The sequence below is a fragment of the Erythrolamprus reginae genome, chromosome 3 (genome assembly GCF_031021105.1).
Source record: "Erythrolamprus reginae isolate rEryReg1 chromosome 3, rEryReg1.hap1, whole genome shotgun sequence".
Lineage (NCBI taxonomy): Eukaryota > Metazoa > Chordata > Lepidosauria > Squamata > Dipsadidae > Erythrolamprus > Erythrolamprus reginae.
Genome location: NC_091952.1, coordinates 110,751,506 through 110,760,234, shown reverse-complemented (window position 1 = coordinate 110,760,234; position 8,729 = coordinate 110,751,506).

Genomic DNA, 8,729 nt, shown 5'->3' with positions numbered 1-8,729 from the left:
TATAAACTATATGTACTATAATGTACTACAATGTATTATCACAATTGTTTGACTTTGTACTCTTTCCCTTATCTTCCCTTTCTTGCCCTACCTAACATTTCCTTCCTCCCCATCTCTTCCTTCATTCCCCTCTCCCTTTTTATCATACAGTGATCCCTCCATTATCGCGAGGGTTCTGTTCCAGGACCCCTCGCGATAATCGATTTTTCGCGATGTAGGGTTAAGGAAGTAAAAACACCATCTCCGCATGTGCGCCCTTTTTTTTCATGGCAGCACATGCGCAGATGGTGGGGTTTGCGTGTGGGCAGCGGGGAAGACCCAGGGAAGGTTCCTTCAGCCGCCTAGCAGCTGATCTGCTCGGTAGCGCAGCAGCAGCGAGGAGCCGAAGATTGGGGTTTCCCAGCCGCCCACGCAAAGGAGAAACCCCATCTTCGGCTCCTCGCTGCTGCTACGCTACCGAGCAGATCAGCTGCTAGGTGGCCGAAGGAACCTTCTCTGGGTCTTCCCCGCCGCCTCAGATCCTCACTGATGCCTGCCCGCCATTTGCCGCTTGCCTCGTTCACCCGCCGCTCGCCTCATTCACCCGCCGCTCGCTTCGTTCACCTGCAGCTCACTCGTTCACCCACCGCTCGCCGCGTTCACCTGCCGCTCGCCTCGTTCACCCGCCGCTCGCCCCGTTCACCCGCCGCTCGCCCCGTTCACATGCCGATCACGCCGCTCACCCGCCGCTCGCCCCACTCACCCGCCGCTCGCCTCGTTCACCCGCCGCTCGCCCCGTTCACCCGCCGCTCGCCCCGTTCACCCGCCGCTCGCCCCGTTCACCGGCCGCTCGCCCCGTTCACCGGCCGCTCGCCCCGTTCACTGGCCGCTCGTCTCGTTCACCCACCGCTCACCCCGTTCACCCGCTGCTCGCCCCGTTCACCCGCCGCTCGCCCCGTTCACCCGCCGCTCGCCCCGTTCACCCGCCGCTCACCCCGTTCACCCGCCGCTCGCCCCGTTAACCCTCCGCTCGCCCCGTTCACCCGCCGCTCGCCTCGTTCACCCGCCGCTCGCCTCGTTCACCCGCCGCTCGCCTCGTTCACCCGCCGCTTGCCTCGTTCACCCGCCGCTCGCCTCGTTCACCTGCCGCTCGCCTCGTTCAAATGCCGCTCGCCCGTTCACCCGCCCACCCTCTGTTTGCCGCTCGAGAGCAAGAGGAAGGAAGAGAGTGACGTCATCATGGGAAAAATCACGATATAGCGTTTCGCGAAAATCGAGATCGTGAAACTCGAGGGATCACTGTATTTATAAATAAACTATTTTTTTTTAAAAAAGAAAAAAATATAGAGAAAGGAGTCAGTCAGCAGCTCTTAAGAAAACAGCCAGTAGATGGCGTCAAAGTCCAAAAAATGGCTTCTGAAGGCTTCTTAAGTGTCTAATATGATCGTGATCGTCCACTTGGCAATTATCCCGATTTCTGGGGGAACAAAATCAACAAAGTACTGGCCCTGACCCCTGACCAGCACCCCCAGTCCAAGTCCACAAGGCTTAGTTGTTATTTCCTCTGACTTTCTTAACCTTGTGTCTTTCCTTGCTCCTGTCGTTTGTATCAGTCGCCCTCCAATGTCAGCTGTTCTTCCTCGGCGGCATCTCCTCTCACAATAGTCCCTTCGGCTTCAAACCAGCACAATGTCCTCCGTTTCAATAGTCCCCCTGACGTAGGGCGCCCCCACCATTTGGCGTCACAGCGTCCCAGGAACAGATTTAGCAACGAAGGTCCAGTTGTCTTTTCCAGTCTTGGTGCTCAGCCTTCTCGGTAGTACTTCCGCAGTGAAAAACCACCCGAAAAACCACCCGACAGACATTCTGGAGCAGCAGGGCATCAGGCTCTTGTTGAGGGGTGCTCTCTTCCAGCCTCCGAATCTCCCCATCTCTCGAGCGTGGTTACAAAGGATGGCAACATGCAGCAAATGGCAGGCAGCTGTGTTGTAATTAGCAGCCGCCATTCCCGCTCACCTGAGACCCTGCCATGCACTTGCATGGGGGGGGTCCCGCTGGCTAACCCCTAACAGGGGAATTAAAGGTGCGGGACCCAAAGACAGGTTCCCCCCAACTGCTCAGGTAGCCCCCACCACAAGCTTGGAGAGAACCTGTCAATCATCCCCAAAGATGCCCAACGGAGAACACGCAGTTGCTAAACCACCACCCAGTTTTCCACCCCTAACCTGCCACGGAGCGGGGGTCAGATCTCTATCTTGGCCCCCCGACTCCCCCCTCTAGCTGCGCCAGCTCACGCAGAGACCGCTGCAGGTCCTGTAAGAAAAACGGTGTTCCTCTGGTCTGACACTACCACCCCGCCTAACTCTCCGACTACCGTACCCAGGGCCTTAAATAACTCCCCGTCTAACCCGGTGAAGGGCCCTAAGGAAAATGGCGACCCACAAATGATCCCCGGGAGGATCAAAGACCACACCACATGCATGGCGGGCCACGCAGCGTGAAGCCACTCCGCAAGCCTGGAAGGTCCCCCACAGACCCCCAAGCAAGTACCGGTCATTGCCCAAGGAGCAAGACCAGCCATCGGGGTGCAGCAATGGGATGCCGCCTCTCCCCAAACCGGGCGCAGCAATGTGATGCCGTCCTCCCAGTACCACCTGGGCGCAGCAATGTACCTGGGCGCAGCAATGGGATGCCGTGTTCCCCAGTACAACCTGGGCGCAGCAATGTACCTGGGCGCAGCAATGTACCTGGGTGCAGCAATGGGGTGCCGCCCCCCCAGTACCACCTGGGCGCAGCAATGTATCTGGGCGCAGCAATGGGATGCCGCCCTCCCAGTACCACCTGGGCGCAGCAATGGAATGCCGCCTCCCCAGTACCACCTGGGTGCAGCAATGTACCTGGGCGCAGCAATGGGATGCCGCCCCCCCAGTACCACCTGGGCGCAGCAATGTATCTGGGCACAGCAATGGGATGCCGCCCTCCCAGTACCACCTGGGCGCAGCAATGTACCTGGGCGCAGCAATGGGATGCCGCCCTCCCAGTACCACCGGGGCGCAGCAATGTACTTGGGCGCAGCAATGGGATGCCACCCTCCCAGCCATAGCAGTAGACACACCCGTCCCACCGCAACACCCCTTCTCCCCAACCAGACAGCAACGACCCATCCGCCACGACGGCAGGGACACCCCCCGATGGTACCATTGTTGCTGAGTGGTCGGTGGAGCGCTCAATGACCCCAAAGCAACACCGTCGGTCGCATCCTGGCGTGGTTGAATAGAAGGGGACCAAAAAGGGGAACCTGGGCTAAGATCTTACCCCGGACCCTCAACAGGCCGTTCGTACCCCAAAACAGGCCGCTGACTGCCCGCGGTCGACTTCCCCTAATCTTCCGTATCAAGAAGGCCGTTACCGCACTAGTGGCAGCGCCGATACGGAACAACGTTCCCTATCCGGCGGGATCCACACTTGGCCTGGCCAAACCCTGGACCCTAGAACCCAGATAGACTAAAGCGAAAAATTGGAAGGCACGGAGTGACTCGTCAGCCTGCAATACGGCCCTGGCCCTGCCAACCCATCGGGCACCGCAAAACCTGACACCAGCCACTGCCCTAAAAAGACGGGCCTCGTACAGAGAGGCACAGACTGCCGAAAACCTGACTAATCAGCGACAGCTGCTACACCGTCAGGGCCTGACTAGCGACGGAGGAGACTCCTCACCCAGCCCACCCACCTCTTCCGAAGCGGAAGTCCCAGAACAACCAATAAGCCCCCCCCCGCCATGGACATAAAGGCGAGGCTGGCTAACCTGGTCCTAAGAGTCCTAACTGAAAGGCCACGCTGCCTAAGCTGGACCCAAAATATGGCCAGGAGTACAACTGGGGCAGGCCAACTATAGGGGCAACCCTTGTCCCGCCTGAAATCCCCAAATTCTTTACCCGCCTGCTGCTAAGCCCCCAGAGTGCCAGGCACCCCAGAGAGGGCCATAGCCCAGCAGACCTCTACTCTCCACTGCCCGGGAACCCACCCAGGCTCCAAAGGCGGTCGGGAAAGCCTCAAGCGACGCACGTGCCCACGGGGCCAGGGTCCAAAAACCTGGACCACTGACCACGGGACAAGGTGTCAGCAATCCCGTTATCTAACCCGAGGACATGTCTGGCCAAAAACAATGCATTTAGGGACAGAGACCTGTGCACAAAATGGCGGACAAGCCGCATGACCCTGTCACTCTCAGAGGACAGGGCGTTCACAACATGGACAACCGCTAGGTTGTCACACCCAAAATGCACAGTCTTGTCCCTAAACTGCTCCCCCCAAAGCTCCAGGGCCACTATCCAGGGGAAGAGCACCAAAAAGGTTAAATCCTTAACCAATGAAGAGGCACTCCATTCCGGAGGCCAAGCCGACCAGCACCACTGGTCACCGAACACTACCCCAAAACCACAAGTCCCCGTGGCATCGGAGCAGAGCTGCAACTCAGCTTCCAAAAGAAGCTCGTGCCTCCCAAAAGACAGCCCATGAAATCGGTCTAAAAACTCCCGCCACATGCAGAGGTCAGCCCTGACCCCTGCACATAAGCGGGTACGATGATGGGGCAAACGGAGCCCCTTCATTGCAGAAAATAACCTCCTAGAAAAGGCCCTGCCCGGCACCACGACCCGGCAGGCAAAATTAAGTATCCCACCCAGTTCCTGGAGCTGCCGAAGAGTGACCTTCCTGCAGCCCAGAACCGTATCGAGCTTACCCCTGATTTTAATCAATTTATCCAGGGGCAATTTAGAAGATTGCTCCTCCGAGTCCAATTCAATACGGAGGAAGGTAATCTTGGTGGCAGGGCCCTCGGTCTTCTCGGGGGCTAAAGGCACCCCCAACTGAGCGCAAAGGGCTTCGAAGGCCCGCATGAGAGCAAAGCATTGCTCCGAATGCGCAGGCCCAGCCACCAAAAATTACCAAGGTAGTGAACGACCGAACCCGGACCACTGCACCTCCCGAGCACCCACTCCCAGAAGGTGCTAAAACCCTCAAAAGAGAGCAGGAGACAGAGCAACCCATGGGTAACGCCCTGTCCACATGAAAACCACCCTCGAAATGGAAGCCCAAGAGCTCGAAGTCTTCGGGTGTATGGGGAGGAGCCGGAATGCCGACTTAATGTCGCATTTACCCATAAGGGCTCCGACCCCACACTTCCTAACCATGGCCACGGCCGCATCGAAGGCGGCGTACCGGACTGAACAAAGTTCGTCAGGAATGAAATCATTCACTGACTCCCCTTTTGGAAAAGACAAATGGTGAATCAACCTAAATTCCCACTCGCCTTTTTTTGGGGACCACCCAATGGGGACACCTTAAGATTCGGGCAGGGCGGCTCAGGGAAGGGCCCAAGGACCCTGCCCTCGGCCACCTCCTTCCGGATCTTTTCCCTAACAATGTCTTCATGTCCCACAACCGACCTAAGGTTGTCGGACATGAAGGCTTTCCTAACCCCCCAGGTAAGGGATCCTAAATCCCTGAGAAAAGCCTAGCAAGAGAGCATCCGCCCTCGAGCGAGGGTGGTAGTCCTCCAACCAACCCTCTAAAGCCTGAAAATTAATTGGGCTGGGCCCCTTTACCCCAGCTGATGGGGGGCGGTTTAGGTGGACCTCCCCCCCTTTGTCTCCCCCCTTTTTCGGGCAAGGGCACATGGACGTGGCATGGGGGTCTCCACCGTTCCCACAGGCATGCCTATACCTGCAAAAGGAACGAAAACACGCCCCCCATGCAGCAAACCCGACATGCGGAGAACGGGTCCCACCCTGTGGTGGCCCCCCCATGCCTAATACCCCCGGCCCTGATGGGTAAGCCATCAAAAGGGGCAGAGGCACTACGGCCTATGTTGGCGGGGACAGAAAAGCTGCCCCAGGGGCCTCTGCCCCCGCAGTAGGAGCCGGCGGGGGGCCAAACCTGGTTACAGGTGCCCCCCGAAAAAAACCCTCAAGAACTGTGACCGGGTGGTACCAACCCCAGTCCCACCAGCAGGACCCCCCAAAAGATTCATGTGATTAAGGGAGACTAGGGTAGATTTATTCCGGCCTTATTTTGGCCTCATCTGCTAGCCATACCCTCACTGGGACTTGAACCTGCAACCGTTGCCTTTAAGGCAGAGAATGAACCTCTGGCTGCAGTGTCCAATCCCCGGGGGGTCCCTTCTTGGGCAGCCCTGGCCGAGGCCGAGGGCCTCATCACTCTCCTGGGCACAGCTACCGGCTGGGCTACTAAAATATTTAAATAAGTAATGTTGGACCAGATATTAATGTCAACCCTAATTTTATCAATCTTATTATTATCATTATTATCGTTGTTTGACACCATCGTTCTATTTTTACACAGTAGAGCCACCGGGGCCGCCCAGGCCCCAAAAAGAGGGCAGCAGTTGGCCTCTGCCCAAACAGGCAGCGCAGCAGCAGGGCGCCACCGCCAAGGGCCTAACTGCCCCCCGTACCGGGGCCACGAACCCGGGGGGCGCACACGCGAGCCCTCCACCCGATCCTCCCATGCGCCCGAGGGGGTGACCCGAACGATTCCCCCCAGACGAAATAGAGGGGGCAACAGCCGAAACGGCACAAGGCCCAGCCTTCCCGCCGGACCCGAAGCCCCCCAAACCGCTCCACGAGCCTCCGAATGAGGCTCTCACAATGGCGACATGAATTTGAGTGACATCCTTGTGCAGGGGGCAAACCGCAGGCCATGGACGGGCCGAAGAAGGTCTTTCCCAAGCTGCTCGCAACGAGCAGCAGCCGACTCAAGCCTCCAACGAGGCTTCCAAAATGACGGCCGTCTCCACGCGGTCGCCGCAAAAGGCTCCAAGAGCAGACAGCCAAGTGTCTGCTCTTCTGACGTGGTCCGGGTGAGCAGGCCGAGCCCGGGCCTGCACGCCCTTTTATAGGGCTGGAAGCCCCGCCCGGACACATCAGCAATCAGGCCACCTTGGCCTGATTCTCGGCCGAAGTCTCGCAATCTCGCGAGACTTCAGCCGAGATCCAAGATGGCGGCCGCCATGTGTCCTGTGTCGTCCCGACCCTCCTGCAAAAGGCACCGGCGGGTAAGTCCGCCGGTGCTAATTGTGCAGTCTGGCAGCTGCTACCAGAACAGAGTCACCTAGCATATCGGTAAGAAGCCACACTATTTTCTTCCCCAGCAACTATTCTGTTCCCTTCACAGCAGCAGCTCCACCTCAGGGGTCAACTCAGTTGTAACACAGTTGTGTTGTAGTCTGCATTGGACAGTATACTTTTGTCCACTTTTCCCCATTAAGCAACAATCTAAGTTCAGTGATAAAATTTCATTTGTCACATTACAACGTTATTTGCTTTGAGTCTCTCATGTCTTAAGCAATTGAACTGAATTTACACAGAATAAAAGCATGCAAATCTAATATGGAATTTGTCTTTGATTTTTGGTACTTGCATGCATCTACATCAGTTTCTTGGCAAGGTAAAAAATTTCACTGGAATAAATTTCAGAATTTCTGCTGCTTAAGAAGACCATTGGATCATTATATTGCTCCTAGTTAATTTCAAAATAACTTTACAATAAATGTAACTCCCCCTCATAAATCAATAAGAAATATATTAAAATAAAATGTTAAATATTTTAACATTCAGGTTACAAGGCATTCATCTTCATTCCTTTCCAAAATTGTGATAATCTAGGATACCTCCTAACTATATTTACATTAATAAAATCTTATTTTTGTTCAGTTCATAGAAGAGCAAATATTGTGATGAATAGATAAACTTTGCCTGGATTAGATGAATAATTTCAGCTGGTTACCTGTCTTTGTGCTAACTGGTGGACTTTCTTCATAGTCTAGTTCAATATCAGCTTGTCTACCTTAATCTAATTTATGATCAATCCTGAAAACATTTTTATAGGTGTCAAAGATCAATACAGTTAAATTTAACTACTGTATTAATGTCACAGCTGCAAAGTTTTGATGGCTCCATCTGCTTCATCAATTGTGGCCTTAAAGTATACAGATCTTGCAACAATGACTCATATCATTGGTATTTAATGTAATTAGATATTGTTGTAGCTTAGTTTGTGGCTGTTGAATTGGTTTTGACCTTAATGGCTGTTTTGTGAGTGTTTCTAGGTGTAATGTTTAAGGATGAATTCTGAGTACTAGGTGACAGCAAAGATAATCATCAGAAGAAACAGAAAGTTTAAAATGTGCTCCTGAAATATTAGTTTGTGAAAAAACAGATGGGTGGAATTATTCCTTCCTTCCTTCCTTCCTTCCTTCCTTCCTTCATTTATTTATTTATTTATTTAGTCCAATGCATAATACACATCGAAGAGAATAGATATGTAGTGATATAACTAAAGAAACGAATAGAAGAAAAGATATAAAAGTATAATTTGAAAGGAAGAAAAGATAAATGAGATAAGGAGAGACAATTGGACAGGGGATGGAAGGCACACTAGTGCACTTATACACACCTCAAATGTTAGAGCAGATAACAGAAAAGAAAAGATAATAAAAATAGAAAAGATGGAAGCTATACTTCTTGTTTTTTTCATTCCCCAGTTGGGTCTGGGTCAATCCTGGCATTTTTGTAGGATTGGTAAAAAGGAAAGTCTATGTAGCTTCTCTATCGATATCCTTTTCTGATGAAATTCATTGGTTTCCAAAAGATTATCAGTATCAATTCCAGGTGTTGATCTATATATTTTGGAAGTCACAGTCAGCCAAGGACAAGGTGCTCAATTTCCAT